This window comes from Neofelis nebulosa, chromosome 14 (assembly GCF_028018385.1).
Source record: "Neofelis nebulosa isolate mNeoNeb1 chromosome 14, mNeoNeb1.pri, whole genome shotgun sequence".
Lineage (NCBI taxonomy): Eukaryota > Metazoa > Chordata > Mammalia > Carnivora > Felidae > Neofelis > Neofelis nebulosa.
In genome coordinates this window covers 21727572-21744205 of record NC_080795.1, presented here as the reverse complement: position 1 = coordinate 21744205, position 16634 = coordinate 21727572, and positions in this window count along the sequence as shown.

Below are 16634 nucleotides of genomic sequence, written 5' to 3'. Positions count from 1 at the left end.
TGAGTTTCCTCAAGTCTGGAACTCAAATTAAGTCTGTCTGTTTCATTTTTATGATAGTGCTTGAAATCACTTGCAGACAAGGGGTTGTTGGGCCATGAGATTTATAGTGGCAATGCCACAAAGGTCAAACACATCCTGAGGAAGAGGAAAGCAATCTGTAGAACCAGTGTTTTCACTGCAATAAAGTTTATAGCAGCATTAAGGGAATAGTTACAAATCAGTTGGATGGTGTTGATTTCATTGAGAATAAGTATATTTACACTTGTAAGCTTTCTCTCAATAATATTCTGAATGTTTTACACAATGGGGTTAGTGAAGGTTGGATCTGGGCATATTTCACGAGTGACAAAATTTGTTTTTCTTTTTTCCACCCATCCTTCTACTTGTTACTTTCACAAAATGGGTTTATAATGGCTCTGTAGGGGCTGAGTAAAGGTTCAGCCATTTTCCAAGATTTCCCACAAAGTCAAGGGTGCTGCAAAAACTTGGAAAGTAAAAGGATTGTTTGTGTTTATGTATGTGATTTAAAGATGAGATAAATCCAGAGAAACAAATGTCCCTATCACTAAAAAGTACTTCTTTCTAGGTAATTAATAGTTTTTCTTACTGCAGCTAATTTTGTATCACTAGAATTTCTCATTGAATATTCAATCCCCACTTTGAAGGGCAAAACACAACCACCCCAACCTACATAAGACCTACAAATAATTATGCTCAGCACAATCTTCATCCTGGATAGGTTCTTTCTGTTATTCTATATCACAGTGCAATTTTCTTAGAAGGAACTTCTATTACGTTTTGTAATTGTGAAACTATGATGTGATTTGCTATTGTTTGAATTAATAGGGCAATTATAAGATGATTATCTTACCTGTTGTTTACTTTCTTATTTGTTGTCTACCTTGTCTGCTAGATTGTAAATTCCTCAAGGGTAAGATCCTTCTCTTATTCCTCATTACAGTCTCAGGAGCTAATGACTATGTCTGGCACTTTGTCTTCAAAAATATTTATTGAATAAATGAATGAATATTAATATATTTTCAGGATTCTTCCACACAGTGAAAACACTTTCTTACCCTCACATCAGCTCTACATTAAGTAAATATTTTCCAGCTCTACTAAGTAGTGTTCTAGAAACTTCTGTTTTTGTCTTATGTTTTTATTCTCTAAGAGCTGGTATGGCTCCAAAAGACACAGGGGAAAGGGAAGAGATAGATCTTATTATCCATGTTTTAAAATGAAAAACCTGGACTATAGCCTATAAATCTACTAAGTATAATTTGTTGACAAGGAATCATAAAGCATTCCCTGAGGCAATTCTCTTTGAACCAGAGTACAGTTGCCTATGTGCAAACTATGGAAGTCTGTGGGGGTCTTGTGGGAACATTTTATTTTTTTACAATTACCTCATATATATGTGTGTTTGTGTTTAAATGTCATTTAATCTTGACTATAATAGAATTTAGTTTAGCCATTTTAAGGTCATATAAAGTCTTGCCACTTTAAAAAACAAGTAAACCATAGACTAATATGCTAAATGGTCAACTTGATACGGCAATCAAAATTTAGATTGACGATGTGTATATTTGTATTCTGTTTTAAAAACAAATTTTCCTGTTTTTTCCAATTATAAAATTAAAACATACCGCTGTACTGAAAATATAGAAAAAAAATAACAGAGGAAAGTTAAAAGTACCCAAATTCTTGCCAGCCAAACGTAAGCAATCTTAAGGTTTTGATTGTGTTTCTATTCTTTTGCCAGGCAAGTGAGTGTATATATTTTACCCGGAGGAGATAATGCTATATTCTATTTATCTTAATGAAGGGATTTCATTGGTTGTTCATTAATGGAACACCTCATTGGTAATTGAATCATAAATAGTCATGACCTAGAGACAAATGGGAATGAACTGTATCAATTTTTACAGAGCCATTGCAGAAAAGGTAAATGATCACACTAATCATATTTTTTCTTTAGTCATAAAGATTATTGAGTGTAGAAATTAACATTTTCAAAAATTATTATACATGTACTTAAGGGCGAAATCCAAATGGGCTGCGTAAGGTTTTATTATTAATATCACAAATGTAATTGGGTAAACACGTTTAAAATTTAAAAACATAAAGGAAAATATTTTTTAGACAATAGCAATACCAAATTCTTTTTAGAAAAAAAAATTAAGAGATTTCAGTGGAAGGAGTATTCTGTAGAGCTAAGCAAGTGCAGATTCTAGAACACAGATGCTCACTCACTATATCAAAAGAAAAATTGTGATAGCACAATTTGTACTGGAAACTTATTTTTTTACTGTTTCATTCTAGTACAAGTGTTTTAGAGAAGTTCCGTGGTGTAAAACAAATATAAGCCATGTTTCATTGCCGTAAGCTCTGTAAGCTAGCCCTCTGGGGTTGATCCCACCAAACATAGCTTAGAAGGAGAAGAACAATTTCTAAGGCATTTGTGTGTCTGTGCCTGGGGCTGCACAGTTAAATGAAACGGATCTCCTCACCAAGTGACCCAACTCCCTTCTTTGTCACCGACCAAATTGCTCTGATATGAAGTGGAATACAAGAGAAGTGGATGAACTTGAGAATTTTACCATCACATTTTTTATATGCTGACCTCTATCTCTGCCACCAAATTCCCATCCTGATGCCCTAACCTCCAGCACGCCAGAATGTGACTGTATTTGGAGATAGGGTATTTAAAGGAGTAGTTAAGTTAAAAAAAGATCATTAGAGTGAACCCTAATCCATCACGACTAGTATCCTTACAAGAAGAGTTGATTAGGGCAACTATAGGTACACAAGGAAGACTGTGTGAAGACATAGGAAGAAGATGGGTCTTCATGTCAAAGAGAGAAAAGCCTCAGAAGAAACCAACCCTCCTGACACCTTGATCTTGGGCATCTAGCTCCGAAGATTGTGAGGAAATGAATTTCTGTTAAGACATCCAGACTGTGGTACCTTGTTATGGCCACCCTGGCCAACTAATACATCATCCAACTATATTTCAGAAGATGACATAACAGGGGAAGTAGCGGAATACAGAATGTGGCTGGTACCAGAGGCCTCAGATGTCCCTTTGCCTGTGTGACAAAAATTCTCAATGTGTATGGACTGCTCTTTGACCCTTAGACCTAGCCTGTGACAGAAGGCCATGCCACAGTACAAATGTCTGTGAGGAACAGTAACAGCCTCTCATTCCCATAGTGGATCACAATCATGGTCCTCTGCGGGGGACTGAAGGACGGGGTCACAAGGGTAAGGGAATGGTGATGCGGAGAGTAGGGTAGCTTAGGGGGAAGCACAGGTCAGGAAAGTGCTGGAATGTGGAAGTATGAGAGGTAAAGTAAACCTGTGTAGGATTGTCATGAGGGACCTAAGCCAGAGGAGGGTGTCAAAGAGGGATGGGCCACTAGAGGGTTCCATACGTAGGCTTTCAGGCTCTGTGCCCCCTGACTGCAGCCTGTGAGCCAACTTCACCTCAAAATTTAGAGTGCAAAATAAGACAATCTGAAGTTAAATTAAAATCTGGTAAGAGTGACTGATCCCTAATTTTTTAAAAACATTCGTGCATGTGTTTTTGTATGTGTGTGCATCTAGTGTGTGTAGAGTGTGTCCTGATAAGAAGTTGGCAGCCTCGTTTAAGAAAAGAGAAACATCGCTTCTCGGCCTTTTGGCTAAGATCAAGTGAAGAAAAGAGAAACAAAGAAGATGTCTGGAATACTTTTGACTGCACCCAATGCTAGAAATTATTTCTACCGCCACTTCTAACACCAACTTCCTGTGTATCTTTGGATAAAATGCTTCAGATTCTGCACCAAAAAAAAAAAAAAAAAAAAGAGTGATGGAAAAGTTGATTGACAGTATTGGAATAAAACACTATGGCCTCACCCCTAGAATGTAAGCCCTCTGAGAGCAGGCTCTTTTGTGTATTCACACCACATGAGACAGAAGCAAACTGCCATTCTATTTATGAAAATATGGTGTCAGGGCATACGTAATTCTGAAATCTGAACTTTAGGCTATATATTGAATAACCTTTTGGGGGCTTTCTTGCTCTGACATACGTAGAAAATGAGGACTAATGAGGATGCAGTCAGGGAAATTTGTGGGAACTCTTTATTCTACGTGCTTCAACAAGCACTGGCCATTCTCAGTGCTGTTCACAATATAAAGCATCAAGAATACACAGAAGAATCGACGTCTCTTACATGCTAGTAAAGGAGATGAATATTGGTCACAGCTACGTATGTGTAGTACCTCTTCTATTGAATGATATTAAGTGAACTGTTGCAAAAGGAATAGTTCTGCTGGGCTGTTGGGAGATCAGATGGGGAGGGAAATTGGAAAAGACTTGTGCACAGCTGACTTTGAACCCGTGTTGAAGGATGGCTGCACACAAATTTGTCAAGTGGATAAGCAGAAGAAGGCATTGCAGGGAGGGAGGACAACATGAGACAAAACTCCAAGGTATGACAAAATTTTGTACTCTGAGCAAACTCCAAGTACTTGGGGTTGCTAGAGCACAGCTGTGCAGTTTGGTTCATCCACATGGCCAACAGAGTGAATAAATGTTAGGAAGAGATTAGGATATTTCAAGATCAAAATAGCAGTCTTTCTGCCTTTTTAAGAAGAAAAGTAGAGAATCTAGCAACTCTCCTCCCAACAAGACAAATAGATGGAACTGACCCAGCCACCACCCCTTAGACGCAGGCACTTTACCCAGCCTGTATCCAGCTGGGTACCCAGCCTGTAACACTGCACATGTATCCATTTTATGGACTGCTTCATCTGGGTGTGTTACCTAACAAGTCCTCTGGCATGTGAATCTGTCGCCTCTGGTGGAAGGTGAGAGCAGACAGAAGCAGATGCAAAGGTAGGAGCCAAAGTTGTGCTTTATTCTGTGGTCTGTGTAGCCCCATCAAAACTGTCCATGTGTGAAAATGACATGGATGAAAATCATTCCTAATAACTGAAGGGCAACCTCTCTGTAAACTAGCCAATTGGGTATTTCCTTTCTAAGACTGAGCAAGCAATTGCTCAACATACAATATGTGTGAATAGCAGACTGGTAATACACATGCTTTTGGGGTGTTTTAGGTATTTGCAGGAATAATAGGCAGGAAGGCTACCACACATAACACACACACACACACACACACACACACACTGCAATTTCTCCAAATCATCCTATTCTTGTTACAATATCAGTATTGGAAGAAAAGTTGTGTCCTGAAAAATATCTTTGAGGGATAAATATTTTGATGTTTTCAAAAATGAAAAATATGTACTAAAATAATTTAAAATTAAATGGTATGTCCCAGGTCATTTTTTAAGCTACAAAGAACATAACAATTTGTTTTGTACTCAGAACATTAGGGTTCTCTTCTCAACTTACTGGCTGCTTTTGACCAAATCTGACCTCAAAGAGACATCAGTTACGATGATGATATGTAGAGAAAAATAAAGATAAAGCTCATGTGTGGATATGTAGAGAAAAATAAAGATAAAGCTCATGTGTGGAAAAAATATAGAATGCAGAAAAATAAGAATCAAGAGGCCACTACTAATTGTTGGTGTGCTGTTAGTATATAATTTCTGAGTTCTCATCCCAGCTCTGCTCTGGGAAATTCACTTAAACTTGACATTTTCACCTTCAAATTGAAGATAATGTTCTTCAAATATATATCCTCAAAACCTCTACCTCAGATTGAACTTCTTGCCCTGGACCCTCATAGCTGCTGAATGAAAGAATTGATTGATACACATGTTTCAAGCTAAAGGAAAATAAGATTCCATTTGTTGTTAGGGCTGACGGAAGTGACTCCAGCTTTTTGTGAGAAACTTGCCTTACAGGGGAAAAAAGACACAAAAATCAAATGAAAGGTAGGGAAACTGAAAAATAAAGCAGATGATGTCTCAAGGTCATTTAGGTAAATATTCCTTATTTGCCCAGCAAACACGTGGTACCCAAGCAAGGTGTAACTACCAGGTAACCTCCACAGGCCGTTTGTAAACATGAGGCATTTAAGCAGCTATGGAATGTTTATTGTCAGGCTCATACTCTGTAAAATAAGCCGATTAGAACTATTAAATGGCTAGACATCCCAATTAGAAGTCTCAATACTCAAACACTTTAGTTTTAAAAGTTAATGGCATTGGATAATGCCAAGTACATTTTGAGAAGTATATACTGCCTGTTATATGTTGACTTCTAGAAAAAGGTGTAAGAAATATAGCTTCAGTTTTGCCCAAGAATGAAATACAGTGTGTTGAAAATGGCTTCAGCCAATTTCAAGAACTCCCATAAATTCTTCCATTGTGTCTCTTTTATTGGACTGTCAACAGTAATAACACTTCATATTCAAGATATATTCTCCCCTGTAAAATTTGTCCATTCAGTGCTTCCCCTTTCCCAATTATATGTGAAGTGTAGATGAAATAAGGAAGGCAGCTTTCAGATAAATCAATAAGGAAGAAGTCTTCATTATGTTAGTAATGCTGCTTTGTGAATAGTAATGTGATTTTAAAACCTACAAAAAGAGTTGTGAAGAGACAGCAACTTGTATTTTTGTAGGAAATATTTTCTTATGGCATAAGAGAGAAAGGAAGCTATTCTATCAGTCACTTCAACCACTTTCCTAGAAATTATAAATTGTTTTACGTGTATATAAATTATATCTAATAATATATGCATATATATAAGGGTGTGTTTTTTCAAAATAAAAGCTTTGATAAGTCAAAAACTATGTCCATCTTATCCACCATTGCATCTTACATGTAACTTAGCCTAACATACAGTTTTGGATAAATTAATGTATGTACATAGATATTTCAACATGGCTTTATTGATTTTTCTAAAACAAACCATGTTTTAAAAATTTTTTTAATGTTCGTTTATTTTTTTATTTATTTTTAATTTTTTAATGTTTATTTATTTTTGAGAGAGAGAGAATGAGAAAGAGAGAGAGAGAGAGCAGGGGATGGTCAGAGAGGGAGACACAAGAATCTGAAGCAGGCTCCAGGCTCCAAGCTGTCAGCACAGAGCCTGATGCGGGGCTTGAACTCACAAACCATGAGATCCTGACCTGAGTCGAAGTTGGTCGCTTAACCAACTGAGCCACCCAGGCACACCTCATTTATTTTTGAGAGAGAAACACACACAGAGTGCAAGCAGGGGAGGGGTAGAGAGAGAGGGAGACATAGAATCTGAAGTGGGCTCCAGGCTCTGAGCTGTCAGCACAGAGCCCGACACGGGGCTCGAACTCACGAATGGTGAGACCATGACCAGAGCCGAAGTCAGATGTTTGACTGAACCGCCCAGGTACCCCACAAACCAAGCTTTTATATTTTGTATTGTTTTTAAAGTACGAAAATCATCATGGATTTTGTTTTTCCTTTTGCCCATCCATTGGTCAGTTCTAACGGACCTGGTCCTTGCTTACACCCAAAAAGAGCACTCTTATATTCCAGTCATTTAATGTATGGAATACAAAGCCTGAGTTGTCAGAATTCACACATTCTAAATTTGTAAATGATTTATATTGGAGAAGTGCATTAATTTCCTAGATATCTGTATGTACCTTATAAACTGATGACCTACCCTTTGGTGTGTCGATCCTCAAACTCTCATCCTAAGCTCGATCTTGAATTCACCCCTGAAATCTCATTTTTTGTACCTTCTGTATAATTTGTCTAATATATATATATTTATATATTATATAATATTCTATATAATTTGTCTATTCTGCTACTTAGATTTCCCCTTATTCTCCATTTTTGCTGCTATCACTGTGGTCCCACATGACTATCATCAACAAACAATGCTCCGTACTTCTTGAGTTCTCTGTATTGAATGTTCGTTGACTACAGTGCCATCCTGGCTTTAACCTCCTTCTCGTTTCTATTGTCTCTTGTTTTCAATCCATTCCAGTCCATTGTTCATACCACAGGCTTTTATTTTCCCAAAACCTTGCTTTTAAAGAAGTCATCCCAAAATGCCAAGTCATTCTTGCAGTCACTTATTCAGCACGTTTTCAATGGAATGGCAACTATGTTAATTACTGCTATCTTGGAAGATATTTCCATAACTGAATTCAACACGATGTGATTTGTTGGCTCTTCATTTATTTATATCTTCCTCGTACTCCAAAAATAGTTTCAGACAGCTCAGATAGAAATGAAATAAAAACAAGTAATTAAAGAAAATGGAATCTATCCAAAAAATGTAAGTTGTAAATCTCTCCACATTTGATAATGTTAGAGCACAGACTTAAGTCTGAGGTTTTCAGTATCCAAATAGAAAGTCAAGAAGAAAGATGTTTTCTTTATAGGATTCACAGTATGTGTAAAATTAAATTTAGACAGAATCTGTTGCTCAGGAGTACAACTATTTTCCTACGGAGATAGAATAGAAATTTCTTCTGTAGGTCCTTATCAAGAGAACACACGTACTGTAATCAACAATGCCCTCAACAACACCCTTACAATAATGAAGCAGCTGGTTTCATAAGGGTATTTCCAGGAAATACCTCAGTGTTTGAGAATTGTATAACACCAAATGGGATTCAATGAACACCCTTCGAAGAGCATGGTTAACTATGTAAGTTTTCAAATTTATTGTATGCGCAGCAGAGCGCTGTTAATAATAGCAATGACAATTACAACTGTCTGAGCAGGTATCAGGTACAATGTGCATCATTTTACATACATTGCTATTTAATCCTTACAATGACCTCTCGAGATAGACATAATTCCATTTCACAAGTGAAATTTAAAATGTTTCAGGAGCACAACCATGAGAACTCAGTAAATATTGCTCAAGAAATAAAACGCTACCACTATATTAGAATATTTCATGCCTGCTCAGTCAGTCTTCTATCCCTTAAACTAACCATTATCCTTACTTCTAGCATTATGGATTATTCTGCCTACTTTAAATTTAATATAAATGAAATCGTACAAAATGTATTATTTGGCCTCAGGTGTCTTTCACTCAGTATTGTCTGTGGAATTCATGTTGTGTGTAGTTGTCATCTGTTCCTTTGCAGTGTCGTGTGAGTCTCCGTCGTATGAATGTGCCGTATTTATTTAACCACTGTAGTGTCAGTGGACATTTTTGTCATTTCCAATGTGTTCCTATCCTGCATATTACTGCTTTAAGTATCCTTGTACCTGGCTCTCAGAGTACATGTGCACACAATGTCATACTATATTCACCACTTCAGAGTAGGATCATTGGATCATAGGAATGGATGTCTTCCATTCTAGTAGATAAAGCTGCACTGTTTCTCTGAGTGGTTGCCTTCTCTTGCTGTCTGTTTATCATTTCATACTTCATCAGTGTCAGAAACAGAGCTCACATCGATCAAAGGCCTTTCCTAATGAAAATATAATGAAATAAGTACCACAAAACTTTTCATTTTTAAATAAAATTGTAGCAAATGATGACTACCTTTTTCTGAACAAATTTTAGCACCCAAAAGAAGTAAGGGTGAGTTTTATTGTTTTAATTATAGGATACGGTGAATGAGCTACTGCATGCCTACTGCTGTAGGCAGGAAGCCCTCTTAAGGGCTCTTTGACACCACCTATCAGACCAAAGCACTGCAAGTTCTTTGAACTTGAATTTTAAGCGCCTTGAAATACTGTAATCTTAATTAGCTATGACACATAAATTACTTCATTTTCCACCCACAGCCATTAGCATTCAAAATTCTTAGTCAAAGTTTCTGAGTTCTCAGATTAATGTGTATACCATGAGAGCTATTATTGCCGCAGGAAGGAAATATCTTTTGCCTTCAGTAAAAAGGTATAGAACAGAAAGTGAAGCTTTCCACTTGGTAGATCTCATGGAATTTATCAGGAAAATTGCTTAACCATTGTCTAACACTGCTCCCACAGCATCTTAAGAAATGCTTATTCAACTTCAACGAAGATAGATCCAATTAAAATTTTGCGGTCCATATAGCTCATTTGGGAGGTTTGCAGGTTTTCCAGGAGAATATTTTAATTCTATGTGTTTATTTTTTGGATGACTATCTTAAACAGTTAATGAAACACTTTACGGCTCACCTAAATGTCTCTCACTGAGAGTTTGCACTTCTTAACTTCATGTTTGAGCTTGCTTTCACTTGCTCCATAGCATCAGCCACCATTGTATTGTTAATTCTGAACTTCAGGCTAATGAGAAAAGATGAGAACTTTGTATGTTAATGAGGTCTTCAAACATGTGGTTTTAAAGTAATTCAGCTAGACTTTAAACAATAGAAGAATTGAAGTATCATAGTTGTTTTTTTTTTCAGCTATAATTTTGAATGTTTTCCTCGTAAAATGAGATGTCCATATTCTAGTGATTCTGCCATGGTTATTTTTCTCTGCATCTTCTGTAATTTGTAATTTTGTCTCTTTTAAAATTTGTTATGAAATTTTGTGAAGCACATGAAAATAAGTATGATACGTATGTGTATGTTTGGACATAAATGAGAGAGAGGGAAAGAGAAATATCTCTGTAGCCACTAGCCCGCTTGAGAAAAACAACGTTGCTCGTAACATTTGAGGCTCTTTGTGTACCCTTCATAATAGCATTCAACTTTGTCATTCCCAAGGACGCATTATCATGAAGTTTTTATCTGTCGTTCCCTTGTTTTTCTTCATAGTTTTACCACATGCACGTATATCTCAAAATAATATCATGTGATTGCTGATATATTTGGGTTTCTGCTGAAGTCTCTCTTTACCTATTTATTCTATTTTTCTCTCTTTACAAAAATCTTCTCTGATGTAGATTGAGTTTTTATTTTTTTATTCCATATTTTCTTTATCATAGTCAGGAAGTTTCAGTCTATAACATTTTTCCAGTGGTTACTCTTAAAATTCTAACATGAATGCTTACTGAAATATAAAATGGATCCAAACCTTTTTCTTCCTACCAAATAGTACAAGGATTTTTAAATGGGTTAACTTGATCACCCACTCACATCCAGCATACATGTCATTGTATAAGTCTTTTGTTTCTCTCTCATTTTTGCCCCACCTCCACAATTAAACATTGTCCTTAAACATACAGTCAATGTTTGTTTAGATTTACACATAACTTTGCCATTTTATTTGCCCACCATTTTTTCTTGATTCTCTGACCTTACCTTTGGGATCAATTTCTTTGGCCTAAAATAGGTATTTTAGAAGTTCTTTTAAGATGGTCTCAAAGTGTAAATACTCTTAGTTTTTGTTTCTCTGATAATGATTTGATTTTATACTTGTTATTCAAAGGTGATTTTACTGACCATAAAATGATATACTGACAGTTATTTTCTTTCAGTTATGTTTCTTGGAAAATATTGTTACATTTTTCTTTTGCCTTTATTGTTGCTTGTGAGAAATCAGCTGTTATTTAACTATCTTTTCTTTTTTGTTGCTTTTTAAAAATCCTTTAAGTTGTGTCTTTAGTATTGTTTCACTATAAAGTGTGATGCACATAATTATTATTGTTTATTTTATTTGGATTATTTATTTTCTCAGTCTGAAAACTCAGATCTTTTATCAATATTGCAAATTATCAGTGACTTTGTCAACTATTGCCCTTTGTTCATTTTCTCTGTTATCTCTTTCTGGAATTCTAATTAGATACATGTTCTGCTCTCTAATTTGAGTCTTTATGTCTCTTACATTTTCTCTTATATTTTCATCTCTTTGGTGCTCTGTGCCTCATTATTGTGCATTTTTTTTTCAGCTATAACTTCCTGGACACGAATTCTCTTTTCAGCCATGTCTAATCTGCCATTTAAACCAGCCTCCTGAGATTTTGATTTAAAATGCTATCTTTGTCATTTTTAGAAATTCTGTTTCTATTAAATATAATATTAAATAGGGTCTTTCTGTTAGTTTGAGTCCGCCAAGAAGCAGACATCAAGACAGAATTAGATGTGCAGGAGGTTTATTAGGGAAAATGCCTGTGAGGAAAAATGAGCAAGGGCAGCAGAGAGAGCCATCAGACTGCAATGCTGAAATGGCCCCTGTGGGGGATAGAGGGAAGGAAGGAAGGTGAAGTGGAAGCCACTTAGATTGAAGTGAGACTTGATGAAAGTTTGACAAGGCACAATGGGGAGTCCTTGAGCCAAGGTCATCAATCAGAGGGATCTCACATCTTCCTGAAACAGGAATTAACCTTAATAATCTGCTGCACTCTGCCCATGGGAAACATGGCCTTGGTGAGACAATGATAATAGATTTCAAAGTGCAGCTGCTGGGCCACCAGGCAATTGTTTTGCCTGTACTTGGAGATCTGAGGGATGCATTTTCATTGCTGCCAGAGTCACTGTCATACCACATGGATCTACTCCTTCATGCAAGGTTAGAGAGCAGTTCCTTCGTGATTCCTGAAGACCTCTCTTCTTGAGGAACAATAAGAAGATGAATGTTACCTGGACCAATTCTATCTCTTTTTTTGCCATGGTTGATGTTGGGTCTGGAACTGGCTGTCTTCTTTACCCATTATCCATTATAAATCTCCCCTTATAGGTGGTGACCAAAATCTCCATACATGAAGGTGGGAGGAAGTGAGTCTGAATACTTACAATCATATTTCTTAGGCAATGGCTGCTGTGTGTGTCCCTTTATAATTAAAATGGGGCAAAGAAGTACCAGGATGTGCCTAAGTGCACCACCTACATTTCACATGTATTCTTCCTGTCCACATTGTATAAAAGAAATGCAAACATTTTTCTTTTGAATAGGGTAATACTATTGTGATGAATCTACTCCTTTATTCATCCCTAGACACAAAAATTCCAGGTAAGTTGTCCTTAGCCACAACTTGTATTCAATGAGATCCTTGTACTGGAAAGGGTGTACCCCTTTTGGAGGCCAGGATCTCAAATACTCCAGACTTGTAGAAATTAGAAGCACAAAAATCCCCCAGTGGATCATTGAGAACAATGGTGTTCCTATGCCTTAGTTCCCTGACTTATATAGTCTTCCTAGTGAGACACGGTACCACATAAGTGTCTCTGACTTAATGCATACACAGCATCTTAAAGGCACATCATCCTTTTATTTTTTTTAAAAAAAATTTTTTTTCAACGTTTTTTATTTATTTTTGGGACAGAGAGAGACAGAGCATGAACGGGGGAGGGGCAGAGAGAGGGAGACACAGAATCGGAAACAGGCCCCAGGCTCCGAGCCATCAGCCCAGAGCCTGACGCGGGGCTCGAACTCACGGACCGCGAGATCGTGACCTGGCCGAAGTCGGACGCTTAACCGACTGCGCCACCCAGGCGCCCCGCACATCATCCTTTTAGAATGTTGCCTCCAAGCTGCTGGTTAGTTATACATCTAGATAATTCTTTCACTCTGTGAGGTTGGGTGCCTATAGGCTGTGCAGTATGTGATGCAACCAGTAGATACCATAGTCACGGGCCCACATCTGTACTTTCCTTTGCTGCAAAACGTGTGTTGTAGTCAGGTCCTATGTTGTGTGGGATTCCGTGCTTGTAGATGAGGTTTTCCATTGCTCTCAGGCAGTGGTGCTGGCTGAGGCTCTGCAGATAGGAAAGGCATGCCCATACCCAGAATAGCTATGTTTCTCGGTCAGGACAAACTGCTAACGTTTCAGGCTGAAAAATCTCGATATGGTCAACTAGTTACCAAGTGGCCAGCTGATCTCCTAGAGCGACAGTGCCATACCAGAGACCAAATGTTGCTCTCTATTGCTGGCAGATTGGACAGTCAGAGGCAGCAGGAACTGGATTGGCCTTGGTAAGTAGGAGTTCTTGCTGCCTAACTCATATAGAACCTTTATCTCTGACACTGTGACCACTAAGTTCACATGTCCCTTAGTCCAAATTTGGGATGGCTAATAAGGAAAGTTGGCTAACATCAACTGGCTCAATCACATTTTTAATGCTTCTTCCATATAGGATATTAATGAGCAGTGCAAAAATTTTCACACTTATTATCCACTCCCATACATTCATCTAGCCCCTCCATTGCTTGCCTTCAATCTTCTTGTCCTTTTCCTTTTAGGAAAAGCAATTTCCTAGGAAGATTCTAAGGAATCTGAATATGTTTTTACTTCAGCCTTTCTTCCTTTTACAAAAAGGTGTATGACCAGGTTCACTGCTCATAGCTGTGCCATCAAAAATGTTTTTCCTCTCCACTGTCTTTAAGGATCAGCCTGGAATGTGGATGTAATGTAGTTTCCATCTATTTTTAGCTTGCCCCACATGCCTAGTAACCCCTTCTAAAAACCAAGCTTAGGCTTTTTCCCTCTTCTTTCAGCTAGTTATATGGAACCTACCCAATTGACCATAGGTGCACATGGAAGAGAGGACAGTTGCAATTGTCATTGGTTACAAGGAGGTCTGGGTTGCCTGCTCATGCCCTATACTCATACCTTTTAGTCCTGCTTTGGATTAATCCCAAATACATCATTTCCATCTGGACCCATCTGACTTTTTGATTTGTTGGCTTCACTGAACCCAGCTTATAATGGCAAATTCTAAACACATGACCACTTGGTGTCTCATGGTCAAACATCCCATCTCTACAGGGCCCAATAACCTGCTAAAATCTGTCTAATTCTTTGTGGTAGATGTGATAGCCTTGCTTTGAAATCCATGGGCTTAGATTGTGATTTTCCCATTGGAATTTGCCCAAAGCATCACACCATATCATTTCCAACTGATAACACGTCCAACACTGCACGGTCATGTACCACAATTATATGGGCATGTGGCAAGGCTTATTATATCACAGCCTGGATCTGCTATAATAGTGCATTTTTATGTTCTGGGCCCAACTCAGAGATAAGAGCTTTCCACACCACCCAGAGCCAGAGCACATACAAAGTCTTTGTGTCTGCTATGGACTGAATGTGTCTCCCCCAAATTCACTTGTTAAATTCTAATTTCCAATGAGATAGTGTTTAGCAGCTGGGCTTTGGGGAGGTGACTGGGTCATGAGGGAGGAGCCCTCATGAATGGAATTCGTGCCTTATTTAAAAGACCCCACAGGGCTTTCTATCACCTTTGCCATGTGAAGTTAGAGTAAAAAGGCAAGCATCTATGAACCAGGAAGTGGGTTTGCATAGATACTGAATCTGCCAGTGACTTGATCTTGAACTTTCCAGCCTCTAGAACTGTAAGAAGTGAATTTCTGTTATTTATAAACCAGTCTACGGTGTTCTGTTATAGCAGGCTGAACAGACTGTCATTACGTTAGAGCATATATTATAAAATGATATAATACATGACATATTATGTTATTGTTATTGCTTCCCCTCTCCATTCCTTTGTATCTATTTGTCATATATAACTCAGCGAAAGAATAATGGTGAGGGTAGTGATATTCTGAAGTGGTTTTCTCAATCACTGTCCTCTGCTTACAGATTTACTTAGTTTTTTTCAAATTATTTTCAGTCTATTATCTTTTGCACTTGTACCTAATTTTTATATAAATTTATTAGACCCTAATATGAATTAGCTTTTGCATAGTTGTTGCTCATTAACTGCACATTAAAGTTATGCCGTCTCAGAGATTTATGTTCACATTTTCAATGTAACTGACATTTCCACATGGGTCTCTAGACAGACTGTCCGTTTCAACAATCCTTCATTAACTGATTCTTAGTGTAATTGACACACAATATTGTTTATCTATATATCTATGTATTTAAAATGTTTATTTATTTATTTTGAGAGAGAGAGAGGCAGAAAAAGAGGGAGGAAGAGAATCCCGGCGGGCTTAGTACTGTCATCATGGACCCTGACATGGAGCTTGATCTCACAAACTGGGAGATCACGACCTGAGCTGAAATCAGGAGTAGGATACTTAACCAACTGAGTCACCCAAGTATACCTGGTACACAATACTTAAATATTAACAAGTCAGCAGATTTCTCCCACTTCCCAGGTGTCGCATATATATTCAATGGACATTTTTATTTTTTAATGTTCACTTACTTTTGAGAGAGAGGGAAACAGAGTGTGAGTGGAGGAGGGGCAGAGGGAGAAGGAGACACAGAATCTGAAGCAGGCTCCAGGCTCCGAGCTGTCAGCACAGAGCCTGAGTTGGGGCTTGAACCCACGGACCGTGGGATCATGACCTGAGCTGAAGTCAGACACTTAACCGACTGAGCCACTCAGGCGCCCCAACATCTTTTACATTCAATTCAACCATGCCTCTATCACAGTAGGAAACAGATGACATGTTTACTGTATGCTTATGAATAACTTTATTTTAGGGATATAACAACTCAGTTATCTATATAATTAACCATCTATATAATATGATCTTATAGTTATAAAAAGAAAAATAGTTGTATAGTATACATTAACTCATTCTTGGCATGCAAGCACTTACCATCAGTGCTCAAAAAATTGTTTCCTCAATCCCCCCTCCCCCATATAATAAATATAATGAGGCAGTATAGTGTATGTGATATTTTGGTGATAAATGTAAATTATATCTATATTGCATATTACTTTCTATCTAAAATGAAAACACAAGCTGTAAGCTACTACTTAAATGGCCAGAAGTTTAAAAATATTATCTACTTTGGATCTCCTTAAGCTTATCATATTTAGTACACACAAACAGAACAGCTTAGAAATGTAAACTCTTCTGTACTT